This window comes from Pipistrellus hanaki, assembly GCF_964339955.1.
Source record: "Pipistrellus hanaki genome assembly, chromosome: 7".
In the NCBI taxonomy this organism is placed as follows: Eukaryota; Metazoa; Chordata; class Mammalia; order Chiroptera; family Vespertilionidae; genus Pipistrellus; species Pipistrellus hanaki.
The window spans coordinates 79,962,120-79,979,770 of NC_140509.1; positions in this window are offsets into that span (position 1 = coordinate 79,962,120).

Below are 17,651 nucleotides of genomic sequence, written 5' to 3' on the forward strand. Positions count from 1 at the left end.
TGCTATTTCTCTGAATTAGTCTAGAGATCTATCCGGGGCTCAGAATTGAATAGTTAAGTCACTGTGATTGAATTCTTTGCTTTATCAAAAGTTTGGTTGCTTTGCAGAGATAAAATTATGCTGACCTAAAGATCAAGTGTGTTTTTATATTTCTCTTGCTTGTCCAGCTATCTAAAAAATGCACATTTTATGGAGCATAACTGATTATTTTTTTTCAGGAAAATAAACACTTTCTTCAAAGGGCTAACACCAGTGTTTGTACAACTGCATATTCCTTTTAAGCTTACTAAAATTGACCAAGGTACACTGTATTCTAGCTTCTTTCTTTACAGATCTTTATCTCTTCCTTTTCTGAGGGCAGGGATCCATTCTTCCTCTGATCTCAACTACACAGGAGAACCATTTCAACTTACAGGTCTGCATTCTGAGACTTTATAATCCTCATAGCACAGTGGACAAATACTGCAGCAGCTTCACCATGGAAGTGCTTCCCAGAGATTAAAAGAAAAAGACTAAATCCCACTCATCAGTTCTGGTAGGCTTAGTGCCTTTTCACAGTCTGATCCAGTGATCGGCAAACTCATTAGCCAACAGAGCCAAATATCAGCAGTACAACAACTGATTTCTTTTGAGAGCCACATTTTTTAAACTTCTTCTAACGCCACTTCAAAATAGACTTGCCCAGGCCATGGTATTCTGAGGAAGAGCCGCATGTGGCTCGTGTGCCGCAGTTTGCCGACCCCGGTTTTGGTCTGGTCTAATCAGCCCGCTGCCTCCGGCTCTTAAACCTCGGCACAGTGCAGCTAGATAAAGAGAACACCAAGGGAGTCCGCGCACTGCTGATGAGAAATCTAAGATTCTGTAGTCTGGTCCTTGCCTCCCTCTTCTAGGTAGTTTGTTACTGTCCCACGGAGTGCTCACGTTAGTCCGGCCTAGTCACTTCCCTTAATAGACATCCCACGTTCCCATTAATGTACTCTTGTCCATCTCATTTCTCATCTCTCTACTCCAGTTTAACTCTTAAGGGTCAAGACTATGAGAGCCTTCCAAACTGCACCTCTTCTTTGCACTTGATGTGTTTCCTGCCCACTTGGCATTCATTGCTGCTACTTTGACCTCCCCATTCATGTGCTGATACGCTAGGTGTTATGACATACTCTCTGTGTCCCCCACAGTAAATACCTTTATGCCTAGTAAGAGGTAATGGTTGACAGTGATAATGATTCTTGCAGGCCAGATTTATTTCTAACATTTAATTCCAAGTTAATCAGTGGGTACAGCCATTTTGAATTGGTATATATTTTCTCATAAGACCAATATGATAATAGGTTTCCAGACCAACCTGCTAGTTAACTGGAATGCTTTGCATTTGAAATATGGAAATAAGGTACAGTACTATGGGGGTGTGTAAATGTAATAGTGAAGTTAACTGAGAATGTTTATTATCTCCCATCAAGGGATGGGAAAGTAGAAACCTCTCGATATTCCAGGAAATAAATAAAATTGGCATTTGAAATTCAGGATGCTGATTCTGTTAACATCCGATTTTACTTAAAAGCTTAGATTTTGCCTTTTCTTGGAGACATATATTTGAGTGGCTTATTCTTTAACAAGGGGACCAATTTTTTCCCCTTGAGCTTGAAGCACAGAGAAATGAGGGACTCTGTCCTGAGAAAAAAATTGGCCAGAAAAGAGGAAAGAAGAAAATGAAATGCAAAGTGTATAATAACCTTTTCCTCTTCCCCAAGAAAGATGTGGAAAGGTGGGCTTCTGACGAGAGGAACAGGAAGCAAGAGCTAGTGGTATGTTTGCAGGTTGGTTGTACATAACCAAGACACTCTGCGAGGAATACCATGAAACAAGTGTGTGTGTTATTACATGAATTGGTTGGGAGTCTTAATTACTACTGTTGGGTTTTTAGCAATGATTTCACAGACCCTTTTTGCTAAAGTGCCAGGTTCTTTTCCTAATAGGACTGTGCACACATCTAAGGACACTAATTTACCAACCCAGGCAACCACACTCTGCTAGGCTACTGAATGCGAAGCCATTTCATTTCAGTGAATGACAGTGGGTGGTTTTTGTGAAGTTGCTCAAAGCATACTTTAATGTCAGACAAAAACAAAGTTTTAAAACGTGCTACCTGAGTGCCTCCTCATTAAGCACTATCTGCCTTTTCTATTGATGACCGTTAAGATGTTGCCATTAAATGCACTGGCTTCACATTACATGAAACAAATGGCCCCACATTCTAAACAAGTGAAATAAAGAATAAATTACTCACTGAAAGCCTTAAACCCACTGTCATTTTTTCTCTCTGTGCATCTATGCTCTGGTGGCTACAGTTGCTGGCTGCAGTGCAGAAATCTCGAGACAACTAATTCCCCCTGAGAGCTGTATATGGCTTTCATTTCCATAGTAGTTTGACATAATCATCCATCCACAAGTAAAAGCTTTTATTATTGTAATGAGTCTCATTGATTCTGGTTTCTCGGTTTTCTACAGCCACGATGTAGAGAGAGACAAAACAACAACCGTCATTCTCAATGCAAGTCACACTTCTGCTTTCTCTTCTCCAGGAGAATAACTACCTCAGTCTTTCTTCACACAATCTATCTTCCTCCCCTTAGGGGCCAGCTTCCTCCACCACGTCTTATGAATTATGCTTGGACATTGGACCTCTGACATCCTGGTTCACTCAGAAAGTGGGCTGAGGGCGTGTCTCCTGGCCCGCGCAGGCCGTGTGCTTTGGATTATGTGTCGGGGCGGAGTGAGGTTTCCCACTGTGGCGTTCATCACAGACTGCCTGCGCTTTACACGGACCCCAGCTGACCTCAGATTGTGCAATCCAGCACTCCTTCCGGTGTTTGCTTTTATTGTGTGTGTTTTTTAATCCTCCAGTGGTTTTACTTCAGAGCTATTGACTTTATGCTATTTTGTAGATTTTTTTTTTTCTAATAGTTTAGATTATTTACTGGTAAACTTTACTTTCTCTTTCATTATTTACAGTCCATTTTTTTCATATATATATATATATATATATATATATATATATATATATATATATATAAATTATTGATTTCAGAGAGGAAGGGAGAAGGAGAGAGAGATAGGGACATCAATGATAAGAAAGAAACTTTGATCGGCTGCCTCCTGCATACCCTAAACTGGGGATCCAGCCCGCAACCCAGGCGTGTGCTCTCTTAGTTCATAGATTGATGCTCAACCACTGAGCCACTACAGTTTATTCTAAGTTTTCCTTCCCTCCATATCTGAGCACCTTCTCAGCAGGTCTGTGTGCCACTCACCAAGACCCTGAGCAGAATGGCAGTGCCGATGCTGAGCCTAAGTGTCAGGTATCGCTATTCAGCACACCTTCACACCAGGCTGTCCACCTGAGGGCTAGGCCTGCATTCCACCCTGACAGTGAGAGTGGCTCACATTTCTCTTCCTACTCCTCTGAAGCCAGTCAAACTGATCAGACAGCATATGCTTCCTCAGGAAAAGGGTCCTACTGGACATGATCTTTACAATATGGTTGACAGGCGCTTATTCCTATGCTAGGCACTGCTCTTACTGCTTTACAAATATCCTCATGCAATCCCCAGCACAGCCCAGAGGTAGATGTACGCTGTCCCCGTTTGACAGAAGAGGAGGAGGAGCAGAGAGGTTAAGTCACTCACCCAGGGCCACAGAGCTCCTCAGACGCAGGGCCAGAATTCCAGGTGGAGCGGTCTGTCTCCGGTATGATGTGCCTGTAACCACTGTGATCTGCCTTCAGCCTCTCCTGGGGCCTGCAAATAGATTTTTATTTATGTTAATTCCAGGTAGCTCATGTTACCAACTCTCAATCTCTAAATTCGTCTCCATTTGAGGAGAAGTTTTACATCTCAAGCCTTGCTATTTCCTCCTTTTGCTAGTCTTCCTACTCGTATTCTTACGGGTGAGGACAGGGTCTCTGATTTTGTTCACCACTGCATATCCTGCTCCCGGAATGGGCCTGGCACACAGTAGGTGCACAACAAATTTGACGTTACCACATAAAACTGTAATCTAGTGCAACTTTGTTTGGTCATTCCTCCCATAGTCGGCGTGGCAGACAACACAAGAGATACGGCAACCACCTTCGAGAGCTTACCAAAGGGAAATTGTGCACACCCCAGCAATTCTCATCCTCGGATTTTGTAGTTTGTGAATTTGCCTACTCACTGTAATCATCCATGGGTTCGTGGACATGCATAGCATGGTGACAATTTTGAGTCCTCTTCTGCTCATGTGCCCTCTGAGGTCAAAGAGGCTGACCATACTGCCCTCTGGTTTCAGCTGCCACTGTAACAGTGTCCTTTCTTCCGCCTGTATGCTGCCACATTTGTTGCATTTTTGTACTCTTTTTAGGTGATTTTGCTGTTTAAAATGGCCCCAGCCCTGTCATTGCGAATCAGTGGTTGAGCATCGACCCATGAACCAGGAGGTCACAATTCGATTCCCGGTCAGGGCACATGCCCAAGTTATGAGCTTGGGCCCCAATAGGGTGTGTGCAGGAGGCAGCCAATCGATGATTTTAATCATTGATCTTTCTCTCTCTCTTCTCTCTCTCTCTCTCTCTCTCTCTCTCTCTCTCTCTCTCCCTTCTCTCTGAAATTAGTAAAAAATGTATATTTAAAATTTTGTTTCAAAAGGAGGTCTAGGGGAGGAAACATCTGATACGATTCAATACATACCTACCCCATCCTGATGAACAGACACCCATGAAAAAGGCAAAGAGAAAAGCAGAAACAAAGCAAGTTACCAACTGAATGCTCTCTTAGTCATTATCAGAAATAAGGATGCCCTAACTGGTTTGGCTCAGTGGATAGAGTGTTGGCCTGCAGACTGAAGGGTCCCAGGTTTGATTCTGGTCAAGGGCATGTATGTACCTTGGTTGTGGGCACATGCCCCGTGGGGAGTGTACAGGAGGCAGCTGGTCAATGTTTCTAACTCTCTATTCCTCTCCCTTCCTCTCTGTAAAAAATCAATAAAATATATTTTTTTTAAAAGAAATAAGGTAACACCTTGCCGTATCTAAAGCCAAAGACTCACAGACATCATTCCATTTGAGAATATCCGTCTTCTATACTGTTGCTGACTTGTGTTTTATTTACAATTTCTAATTTGTCGTACATATACAAATTCCTCTATAATATACCACCATTTATAGCCAGTGGTCAACGTTTCTGGCCAGTGTTCTTCTCAAACCATAACCCTATGAATAATGCCAGGGAAGCTCACTGGTGAGGGCCATCCTGTGTTTTAAGGGCATCACTTTCCTCCCAGCCAGCACTGAGGCATCGGTGCCCATTATCCTCTGTATAGTGGCCGGTGAGCTGTGCCGTAGGCCCAGGATCAGCCCTCTCACAGCCCATGGGTCTTCTGGTCCTTCCAAAGGACCCTTCTCCTTAGGGAGAGAGGACTGCCCGGCTCTGCGGTGCTCACGCTCCCACGCAGCCGCCACCAGGGGGTCCACAACGGGTCCAGAGTGTCAGGGTAGACATCCTGTGGGCACCGCCTCTGGCCTCGCACCCGCATAGACGCGCTCAGGAGAGCAACCTGTCTTTAGTGGTCGCCGGTTCTGAGTGCCTTTTCATCAAAGTTTATGTTTCATTCTCGTAATTCTCCTGTATGTCATACTGATCTCTCTGGTTACGTTCGAGATGGAGCATCTTGCACTGACAAGTCCCAAACAGCAATCAGATGTTTCTACTGCCTAGAGTTAAACTGGCAGTTTTTTTTGTTTTTTGTTTTTTTATGCATCCTATGGCCGAAACCGGTTTGGCACAGTGGATAGAGCATCGGCCTGCGGACTGAAAGGTCCCAGGTTCGATTCCGGTCAAGGGCATGTACCCTGGTTGCAGGCACATCCTCAGTAGGGGTTGTGCAGGAGGCAGCTGATGGATGTTTCTCTCTCATCGATGTTTCTAACTCTCTATCCCTCTCCCTTCCTCTGTGTTAAAAAAAAAAAAAAAATCAATAAAATATATGTTTTAAAAAATGCATCCTATGTGCCAAGTGCTCTCTGGACTCTGAGGATACAACCTCAGAGAAGACCCAGGGCCACCCCTGTGCCGTCTGCCCCCAGGCCCCATGGTTTGGACTGTCACACCATGGGTCTTGTCATGTCCCTTCTGTGAAGTTGCTGATTGCTTTGAGGGTGGGCTTGTTGCACAGCATCTTGGCTTCAGATGCTGATGTTCAAATCCAGAAGAATATGTTTCTAAATGGGAGCACTCATCTTTTATCTTATAAAAGATAAAACACCTTTTTGTCGCCTTTGCTAAAAGACAACAAACCGTACTGCTTCTCGGCCTCTGCGATGCTGTGGAGAACCTCATTAGGCAGGGGCGTTGCTAAACGCTCAGAAAACTAGCTTCCCGGCGCTTCAGAACTGGTTTGCATTGTGAAGCTGGGGCACGGGGCGGGAAGGGGCATGGGGTTGAGGACGTTTGGGGTTACCCAAGGCTGATGGCCTTTGCTCCGGACACTGCACCCAGTGCGTCTCCCACGTGCTGTGCTCAGCGGCCTCGGCTTTTCTCTGAGATGGAAGGTTTTCCACGTCTGCCATCCTTTCTCCTTTCCTTCCCGCCGTCTTTCCCTCCATGTCCTCTCCGATGAGGAAGACAGGGGTCTCCGGAGGGTCCCCTCCGCCTTACAGGCTGGGCGGGGGAGGGAGCCGCACACGCGTGCCTTCTCCCCTCGGGCTCCGCGTTCCTGCCTTCTAAGCACATCCTGAGCCTGTGCGGCTCGGCCCCTGGCTGCCGAGTCAGCGGGATGGAAGCCGAGCCCAGGGAACACAGGGACACACACAGGCATAATTACAAGGGGCGTGCTCACCCGGAAAGAACTTGACAGAGAAAAGTTCAAGCTGTTTTCCGTCCTCTCATCAGACGGATGTTCTTACAGAGTTCGTATTTCCTTCGTGCACAGGACACCGTCCACGCAGGGGATGAAGGTTCTGATGGACTCCAAAGGATGACACAGTGGGTCCGCGGCCGGCAGGCTTCACAGGCCGCCTGGTGGCAGGGAGCGGATGCCCAGGAGAGGACGGGCCATGGGGGTCTGGGTCAAAGGAGCGGCCAGCATCCAGACCGCCCCCCCTCCCCGCTCAGCTCCGCCCCAGGAGGGACAGAAAGCCCCGGGAGCCCCCACCTGGGTGAGGAGGACGGTCTCTTCAGCAGGCCGTGGCCGCCCATGCCAGCTCTGCCAGGGACTGAAACTGAGTGAGACCACCCCTACCATCTTCACACCGCACTCCCGGAAACATGCAGGGGCCTGGTGGAGGAGCCCAGCGGGGTGACTTCCGTGGCCCCAAAATACCAAGCTTCACACCCACCCCAATCCTTAACTGGGGAAAAAAAAAAGACCAATGTGCTGAATTTTCATAAAGCAAAACTGATTTTGTTCTAAAGGCTGCCTTGTATTCTAACATGTTAAACTTTTCTTTTTCATTCAGTACACGTATTTTTTTTAAATATATTTTATTGATTTTTTACAGAGAGGAAGAAAGAGGGGGATAGAGAGTTAGAAATATCGGTGAGAGAAACATCGATGAGAGAGAACCATCGATCAGCTGCCTCTTGCACGCCCCCTACTGGGGATGCGCCCGAAACCCAGGTACATGCCCTTGACTGGAATCAATCTGGGACCTTTCAGTCCACAGACGGACGCTCTGTCCATAGAGCCAAACCGGTTTCGGTTAGTACACGTATTTTGATATCTACTTTTATAGCATGATCAACAGTGCATTCATTTTTAAAAATATATATATATTTCTATTGATTTCAGAGAGGAAGGGAGAGGGGAGAGAGAGAGAGAAACATCAGTGATGAGAGAATCATTAATTGGCTGCCTCCTGCACGCCCCCTACTGGGGATTGAGCCCACAACCTGGGCTTGTGCCCTTTATGGACCATCACCTCTTGGAGAAATTCCCAGTAGAGCTTTAAAATCCCAGAGCATCTCTGTTAGTTCACACCCTCCAGGAAGCAGACACCAAGGCCAATTACAGAGGCAGGAGATAAGGGGGAGCATGCGGGCGGGGGAAGAGCCTGCCAGTGCTGCGGCTCTGACCCTGGGAAGAAGGGGTGGGAAATTGGGTGGATGGATCACAGGCCTAAGTTCCAGCCAGATCAGTGGGGTGTGGTAGTTGAGCTGTCTGAGGACCCTGTGTCTTCGGGAGATGGGCCTGAATTACCACCCAGCCTGTGCCATCGCTGTAAGTGACCTGCAGGAAATGCCCAGGACAAATGTGATGGGGCCGGGCTCACGCTCCCAGCCCAGCCACGCACTGCACAGATGTGTCTCTGTCCACAGAGGTCCCGGGAGAACGCCCCAGTTCCCACAGTTCCCACAGGCCGCTTCCTGAGGAGGAGGCTGGTGGGAGAGACTGCAGCCTGTCCCTGCAGGCGGCCTTCCACAGGTCACTGACCCCCTCCTGGCTCCATTGCTTCCTCTGCTGCCGTTCAGGCAGAGCCAGGCCTGGGAGCTGCTGGGCACCGGCCGGCCCGGGGGGGCGTCCTGGTAGAGGAGAATCCCAGGAGCAGGGAGGACCGGGGGGGCAGAGAGAGCTGGGCCTCAAAGCCGCTGGACAGGAAGGAGCCTGGACACCCGAGGAGCCGACCCAAGTCCCTGCGGCCTGGAGCCCAGAGAGGAGGCAGTGAGGCCTGTGCTGGGAGGCAGCAGCAGAGGTGCAAGTCCAGCCACTTACCCACGGGGATGGGGCCCTGAGCAGCCACTTACCCACGGGATGAAGCCCTGAGCAGCCACTTATCCACGGGGATGGGGCCCTGAGCAGCCACTTACCCACGGGGATGGGGCCCTGAGCTGCCACTTACCCACGGGGATGGGGCCCTGAGCAGCCACTTACCCACGGGGGTGGCCCTGAGCTGCCAGGGCTGCTCACAGCGGTGCCCGGGAAACCGTCGTGGCCAGGGAACGGGAGGAGCGGGAGCCAGTAGGACTGCGCTCCCAGCAGGCAGCGCGGAGGGACGCAGCTGAGGCCTGTGGGCCGAGATGCTGAGCCTCACCTGTGACCACTCACACCACCTGCCAGTCAGCCTCCGAGCCCGCAGCAGTGGGAAAGCTGCCCGGGCCTTTTGGGGGGAAATGAGCTCTGAAATCTTGCAGGGGGACGAGTTTACAGAACCGAGTGAGGCTGAGGATGTGTCTACTCCCAGGAAGGTGCCCTCAGTACCGCAGTGCTGAGTGTAAGAACGTCTGCTAGCCTGGCTTCTGATGAGAGAAGAGGAGGAGAGAAGGGGGGGGGAAGGGGGGGGCAATAACCTGAGTGTCCTCCCCCAATAGGGGCGTCGATGGGTGACTTGGGGTACTTTCATACCGTGGAATCTATACAGCAATTAAAATAAACTGGAGCCACCTGTGCTAACAGAGCTCCATCCCAAAATATATAAAGTGAAGAAAAGCACATTGCAGGCGGGAGGATTATGTGGCATTTGGTACCACTTATTAACATTTTAAATGCAAAGTAGTATGTGTGCTCAGACTCCTATGCGTGTGGCAGAAGGATAAAAGCAGGAGGGATGAGAGGGGAGAGGGGGGCACCACAGGATTTAGCCATAAGAGCATTCGACTCTATCCTCTGACTCTTTGAAAAGTCCGAAGCGTTCAGCCGCCATCATTCGCACTTATAAAGCCAGAGCGGTGTGGTGGATGCCTGGGCTCAGGTTATAGCAGTCTCTGCACTTGCGTGTGTTTAAATATTTTATTGGGAAGGTTTGGGGGTGAGGGGAGAAAACCTGAGGAACTCAGGAGACAACGCCTCAGGGGAATCCCGGTGAGAAGGAAGGGCTGGTGGGGAGCAACATGGATGTTTGAGATCCACGTGGAGAGGGCAGGGCAGGTGTCCCCAGCTCCTGGTGGATGGAGGGGAGGCTCGGAGAGAAGGGATGGGAGGAAATCCATGACACCAGGTTGACGCGTGCTGAGTTCCAGGCACCAGTGAGTCACCAAGGGCGCTGTCAGAGGGCGCTGCCCTGAGGTGTGTCTCACAGCAGAGGCAGCTTGCAGTCAGTGATGAGACAGGCCAGGAGCAGCATGGCCCAGGGAGAGGGAAGAGGGAGGAAGGTGGCCCAGCCAGCACTCCTGTGCTTCACAGACAGGCAGAGCCCAGCAGGGGGGCAGGACAGGGAGGATCTGAAATATGTGTCTATCAAAACAGCCACGTGCTATAAAACAGAGGGAATGTTCACAACAAATAAAAAAGACAAAAGGATGCTATTTTCACCATGTATAAGGAGCTTACAATGAATAACTAAGCACCAAGCCCTTGCTAACCAAGCAGGTAAAATGTCGCACAGACAATTCTCCGAAGAAGAATCAGGCATGTTAACAAGCACGTGGAGAAAATGGTCGTCAAAGATGTGAGCTTTCAGCTGCCCTCCCACCCAACCACGGGCGTGGCGCTGCTGAGGGTGGTGCGGGGTTTGTTTTTAATGAGTTCTTGCTGGTGATAAAGTGCAGGGTGTAAGTGTACGTGCCTTTTTGGAAAGCAATTTGGCAATCGGCTGCTGGGGCCTTAAAATGTCAGTTTCTTTGCTTGCTTCCAGAAACTCCACTTGGAGTAAATTCTGAAAGGGTGAAAACGCTTCATGCCAACGATACTTATAGTTGCAACAGCAATAAATAAATGAAGTTCCATACGTTAAATAAACTGTAGCTCTCCGCTGTGGAAAACATTGCATAGCTCTAACAGATGGCGCTCACAAAGTTTGTCATAAGATGACAGAACGCTTATAATTTAAAAAACGATATTTTTAAGCTATATGGGGGATGATCTCGCTCCTACATCTGCAGACCAACAATAATAACAACAAAACTTTACATATTGAAAACATATCAGAGGCAATACACCAAAATATTGCGTTTGATTTATTTTCTTGTCGTTTCTTTCTGCACTGCCTGTGTTTTCTATAACGGGTATTTCTTTAATAATGAAATACACATGCACATTATTTTTTTTTCAAATAAAAAAATGTCATGTGAGGGCCTCTCACTCACCACGCAGGCGTGGGCCGTGTGTGGGTGCCATGAGGTGGATATGACTCCCCTGAAGGGGTGTGGGGCGCGAAAGCCTGGGACGGCGGCCATCCCATGTGTGATTTAGTCACTGCATCATCTGTGGGTTCGGCTTCAGTGGCCTTTTTCTTTTTTTTCTTTTTTTTTTCTTTTTTTTAATATATTTTATTGATTTTTTTATACAGAGAGAAAGGGAGAGAGATAGAGAGTTAGAAACATCGATGAGAGAGAGTCATCGATCAGCTGCCTCCTGCACACCCCCTACTGGGGATATGCCCGCAACCAAGGTACATGCCCTTGACCGGAATCGAACCCGGGACCCTTCAGTCCCCAAGCCGACGCTCTATCCATTGAGCCAAACCGGTCCCGGCTTCAGTGGCCTTTTTCTATTTTCCCAGGGAAAGCTATAGTCTTGCATCCTTTATTACATTTTCTGAGGAGCCCCTTCGTGAGGAAAAGAGAGGAGAGGATGTAAACCTCACAGGCAGGCCAGCACCAGGCTCACAGCTGGACTCTGCGCAGATGGCAACCACGAGGCCCATGTGGCTGTCCACGTTCACAATTCAATAAAGTGAAATGTAACAACGTTCAGTGCCTCAGTCACACTCGCCACGTTTCGAAGGCTCCATGGCCACCTGTGTGCAGGGAGCTTTTTTCCATCCTCACAGAAACTTGCACTAGTTAGCACTGATGGAGAAACTTACCTGGCTTTTTTTTCCATCTGCAAAGATGGCTCACCTTTCAAAAATTAGAAAAATTAAAAAAAAAAAAAAAAAAAAAAGCACATTAGTTATATTAAAGTGGGAGATGTGGTTATCGCCAGAGACTAGACAAAGCATTCAGAGAATTCCTGCTGCAGAAAGCCCAGGGCACATAAATCCGGAGAGCAGTCAACAGAGGAGCCCGGGTCCACACATGTTGTGTGCAACAGTGACACCTCATGGTCAGTGTAGGTACTTACATGCGCTCCTGGGCTGAAGGGCTGGGAAGCAGGGTGGCCAGATCCGCCAGCAGCTCTTTTTTTTTCTTTTTCTTTTTAATATATTTTATTGATTTTTTACAGAGAGGAAGAAAGAGGGATAGAGAGTTAGAAACATCGACGAGAGAGAGTCATCAATCAGCTGCCTCCTGCACACCCTCTACTGGAGATGTGCCCTCAACCAAGGTACATGCCCTTGACCGGAATCGAACCTGGGATCCTTCAGTCTGCAGGCCGACGCTCTATCCACTGAGCCAAACCAGTTTGGGCGAGTTCTCTCCTTTGTATCGCAGGCCCTGGCTGTGCTCAGACTGTTTGAAGAGCGAACCCATCGGAATCGGTATTAATAACTCACCCGTCTCTGCCTGAGGCCCCCCAGCGAGAGAGGGGCCCAGGCCAGAGGAGACGGGAGGAGGCTGGGCTGCAGGCAGCATCAATGGGACGGGCCTCCCTGGGGGCTTCTTACAGGGCCTCGGGCCAGAGGATGTGAGTGACAGGCCATCCCAGGGCATCCAGAGGACAACTGCCACTCTGTCTAAAATACGAGGCTGAGCCCCAGCCAGGGTGCGAGCCCTGAGGGCAGGGGCCGGGGTCGGCGCTGGGGCTGAAGGAAGAGGGAAACCTCCTTGGCCCCGCGGCTCCTAAATCACTCTGGGTAAACAGCAGAGGAAGCCTCCCGGGGCCAGGCGGTGCTTTGCCAACCAACCAGAAGGCAGCAGGGTCGTAAATCAGTTGCATGTGCCCCAAACAGGCCATGAAGAGTTATTTTGAACATGACTTGACAAAAAAAAAAAAAAAAAAAAAAAAAATGCCCTGGAACGGAGTCAACTTAAAACATAAGTAGAGAGAATGGGGAAATGTCCATTTCCCTCCTCTCCCGGGAGGTAAGGCTGTGAGGCCGCAGGGCTGGGCTCTCCACGGGGTCTCTGCCTCTTTCCCCCGGGGTCCTGATCCTCAGTGTGGGTGTCCAAGGCCCAGCATGCCACCGGGTGATGGATCTTCCATGGAACCAACAGACATGGGTCTTTTGGAGGGTGAAGAGGTGGGGGTTGGGGCCTCCCAAGATCCTCCAGCCTGCCCAGGAGCCGGCTCCTGCCCGGGAAATTCTAGCAGCACAAGAATGCTCTTGGACCGAGTATTCTATATATATCTAGCAGGATGCTCACCTGGACTGTGATGCCACTGAATCAGCCCAGGCCTGTGCGGAATCTTTTAATTAAATATGCATACATGTATGCAAAGAGGTGTGGGAGGATCTAGCCTTTAATATTATCAGATGTCCTGATGTATATGAAACTTTTATTATATATATATTATTTTTTTAAAGGCGGCATTGTTTAGCAAGGAATTCTTTTCTTGTTACCAAAATTATTTACTATAGGATATTTAGAAAAATATAGAGAAACCAAAAAGGAGAGAGAATCACCTGTAAATATAATCCCACCACCCAGATATATTCTGTTATCTTTTAGAGAACTTGCATTGGTTATATTTTATAACTATAAAATATTTTTTTAACCAAAAAAGAGACCAGCAGACCCTGAGTGACAGATGAATGAGTACTCTGACACACAGTTTCTGTGAAAGAGAGGCTAAGGGGCTGTTTTGCTTTAGGAGCAAATAGTCCTGCTCCCCTGCCTCCTTTGGCTTTTATTGTCACATCAACTTAAACTAAAATTAACCTCTAGATACAACCAGCAGGGTAAGCATCCTTGAGCAAACAGCTGCACCTGCAGTGTCTTTCAAACAAGGACGTTTTGAAGTCTAAACATAAAGATTCTAGTAAAACACCCGGGGGCTCAGCCTTGTTTGGAAAAGTCAAGACAAGGTCAGCTGCCTCTGGCCTTTCAGAGAATCCTCCTTTCAGACGTTTTCAAACGTGTCCCGTACTCCCCTACAATTCTCTTTTATCATCTACTTTCATAATTCATAATATATGCTCAACGTTTGTATGTCATTAACATCCTCCTGCAATATCATTTTAATAGCTTACAGTGTTCCATTAAAGGGATGCACTATGCTTAACTACAATATATCTCTCTAGTCCACCACAGGCAAATTATCATATTACCATTTTCCCATTATGCCTGCTCTGTACAGACGCACAGTAGGACTGCACTTTCTTGACCCTGGCAGTTGGGTGTTGCCATGGCACTAGCTCTGGCCGATGGAACGTGGGCAGTGATGATATGCACACAGAAGCTTTTTAAGAGCCAATGTCCTCTTTTCCTGCCTCAGCCCAGCACAGAGACAAAGACAGCGCCTCCCTCAGTCTGGTCTCTGCATGTGCAGCCTTAGCCAACTCCAATGGGCATGGAGCACAATGGGGCAGCAGACTCTGGTCTTGGCCACTGGGATTGGGGACTGTTTTGTTTCTGTGACATAACCTTCCTGGTCCTCAGGCTCATGGAGATAGGAGCTCCAAGAGTCCCAGCCCTCCAAGAGTTGTGGTTTTAAGTACAAGCCTAAGATAAACATAAGGAAAGGGTCCAATGATGGGCAGCAATTAGCCATTCAGAGCAAAGCCATACCCAGGGTGCCACGGGGCAGTCGGACATGGTCGGTCCTGACAGGACAGTGTTGGGAAGGACAATCGAGCAGAAGGGGGGCCTCACTGGTCTGACCGGACTTCGTGGAGAACTGAAGGGCAGGTCTTTGAAGGTTGGGGCCAGTTAAGGGCGGGGTGTGGAGAATATGAGAACTGGAGGCAGGCTCAAAGAGCGGGAAAGGGGCAGGCTGGGAGAAACCATGGCTGAGGAGAGGAAGCTCGCTCTGTCCTGGGCCCCCCACCCTTCCTGTGGGGAACACACCTCTGCAAACGGTCAGCAATGGCAGCGCTGAACCGCCTTCGAAGGGCGGACATGGCCTTGTTTTAGTCATGGGCGGGCTATTTCCAAGAGTGGGTTTTGGGGAGTGGGGGTGGCCGGGGAGAGATCAATGGGGGGGAAATGGGACATTTGTAATACTACATGTCATACTTTAAAGTATTAATTTTCTATTATTTTTATTTTAGAAATAATTTATTTTAAATATAATTTTATTGATTTTTTTTACAGAGAGGAAGGGAGAGGGATAGAGAGAAACATCGATGAGAAAGAAACATGGATCAGCTGCCTCCTGCACACCCCCTACTGGGGATGTGCCTGAAACCAAGGTACATGCCCTTGACCGGAATCGAATCCGGGACCCTTCAGTCCAAAGGCCAACGCTCTATCCACGGAGCCAAACCGGTTAGGGCTCTACATGTAATACTTTAAACAATAAGAAATTAAGAAAAGAGAGTAAGTTTGACTTCAGATAGAGTGGAAAACTGCTGTGGCTTGCCAATGCTATTTAAGCATGACTCCCAACAGCCACAGGTGTAGGCCCGTGGTCGACAAACTGCGGCTCACCAGCCACATGTGGCTCTTTGGCCCCTTGAGTGTGGCTCTTCCACAAAATACCACGGCCTGGGCGAGTCTATTTTGAAGAAGTGGCGTTAGAAGACGTTTAAATTTAAAAAATTTGGCTCTCAAAAGAAAATTCAAGCGTTGTCCTGTTGATATTTGGCTCTGTTGACTAATGAGCTGGCCGACCACTGGTGTAGGCCATTCTTTCGATCTGTTAGTCCTCCAGTCGGTATGTGTCAGTCTGTCCATGCACTGGCCAATGTCTCTCAGTCGGTCGGTCAGTCAGGCAGCTTGTCAGTGTCCGATGGTGTCTGCAGCCAGTGAGTCAGTGCCTGTGGGTCAGTCACTGTCCATGGTCAGCAGGGCCTGTCAGCCTGTCGGCCAGGCAGTCCACAGGGCGTTCACGGACTCTGAGAAAGCGTTTCCCTTCCTATGTGCTCACCCAGCTCCTTTCCTCCATCTGCACACTGACATGCGAGTGTCACCCCTCCATGAGGACAGAGAGTGGAGGTGCTGCCTCAGGAGCTCAGCACAAGGTGATGGCCATGCTGGGTCAGGCCCTTGGCCCTCATTCCTGCTGCCCTGTCGGCTGCTGGGCCGAGCTGTGATCCTCAGAGCTTCCTGGGTCCAGAGGACGCCGGTCAGAAGCCAGTCACAGGAAACATGGCCACCGCTGGACTCTTAAGAGACACCTCCTCCCTGCAGGGATTTGGCAGTTTCCCGCCTCAGTGCTCAGCTAGGCACAGGCCCAGGGCGGGCAAGATCAACACAAGGGCCCTAACCGGGTTGGCTCAGTGGACAGAGCATCGGCCTGCAGACTGAGGAGTCCCAGGTTCATTTCCGGTCAAGAGCATGTACCTTGGTTGCAGGCACATCCCCAGTAGGAGGTGCGCAGGAGGCAGCTGATCGATGTTTCTCTCTCATCGATGTTTCTAACTCTCTATCCCTCTTCCTTCCTCTCTGTAAAAATCAATAAAATGTATCTTTTTTTTAAAAAAAAATATCAACACAAGGTTACCTCGGGCACCATAGCAGCCTTCCCTTCCAACTTCCTCTCCCAGAGAGCTCTGCCATCTGTGGATGGGCAGCACAGCTCTTCCTGGCTCAGGGATAAAGGGAATAAACACAGCAACTTCTTCCTCATGGAGGTCCAGAGTTGGGGATAGGGCTGTGGAGCCATCCTAAACGCTGGCACAGTCCCCAGGTTTGAATATTATTGTGGGCATTTACTTTGTCTGGACACTGTCCCCACTTCTTTGAGGGAACTACTCACCATCCCTATCAACCCCTGAACCACCCCACCCCCAACTATGTGGTGCAGGTGGGAGCAGACAATTACAGTATAGCCCTCATCCTAAGCCAGAGGCCTGGCCACCGACCCAGCTGGACCAAGGGTAGTGCCTCACAGTGATTGGTCCAGGGGGGCGGGCACATGACTCAAGCCAGCCAATAAGAATTCTCCCCAGGATTTCCTTCTGAGGCAGCTTCTTGAGTCCTTTAGCTGGAAGCACGTGTGCTAGGCCTGCCACCAGAAGGTCTCTCATTGTAGGGCAGTGTTTCCCAACCTTCTCTCATGATGAGAATCACCTGGTGGAGTTGTTAAAACACAGATTCCTGAATCCCAACTAAGAAGTGCTAAACTAGAATTTTTGAGAACATATAGGTAAAATTGCATACCTAACTTAGTGCTCTGTATATAAAATCTGTCTTAGAGCACTAGTTAAGTATACAATTTTACCTATATGTTCCCAAAAATTCTAGTTTAGCACTTCTTAGTTGGGATTCAGGAATCTGTGTTTTAACAACTCCACCAGGTGATTCTCATCATGAGAGAAGGTTGGGAAACACTGGTGTAGGGAAACCCTCAGAAAGAGCCCAAGTTCTCACGCGGGAGAAAACAGACGAGAGTCCTGACAGAGTTCAAGCCCCTCATTCCAGCCAGCCCCGCCGCTGCCTCCACGCCTCACCCCTGGCCTCCTGCCATTGGGTTTGGGAGCCAGGCCTGTAACCAAAGAGCCTTACCTAATACAAACCAGCGTGCCTGCTGCTGCCCGGGCAGAGCCACCCCCACCCACAGCTCACACCCACTGGAAGTGGCCGGCTCAGTGTGTGGTTTGCCCAAGCCCCTCGACTTCTCCTTTCGAGCTTCTTGCATCAGAGATGGGCAGGAAAGACCAGGGAGGCCCTCGGGGCCCTGGGGGATGCAGTGGGTATCAG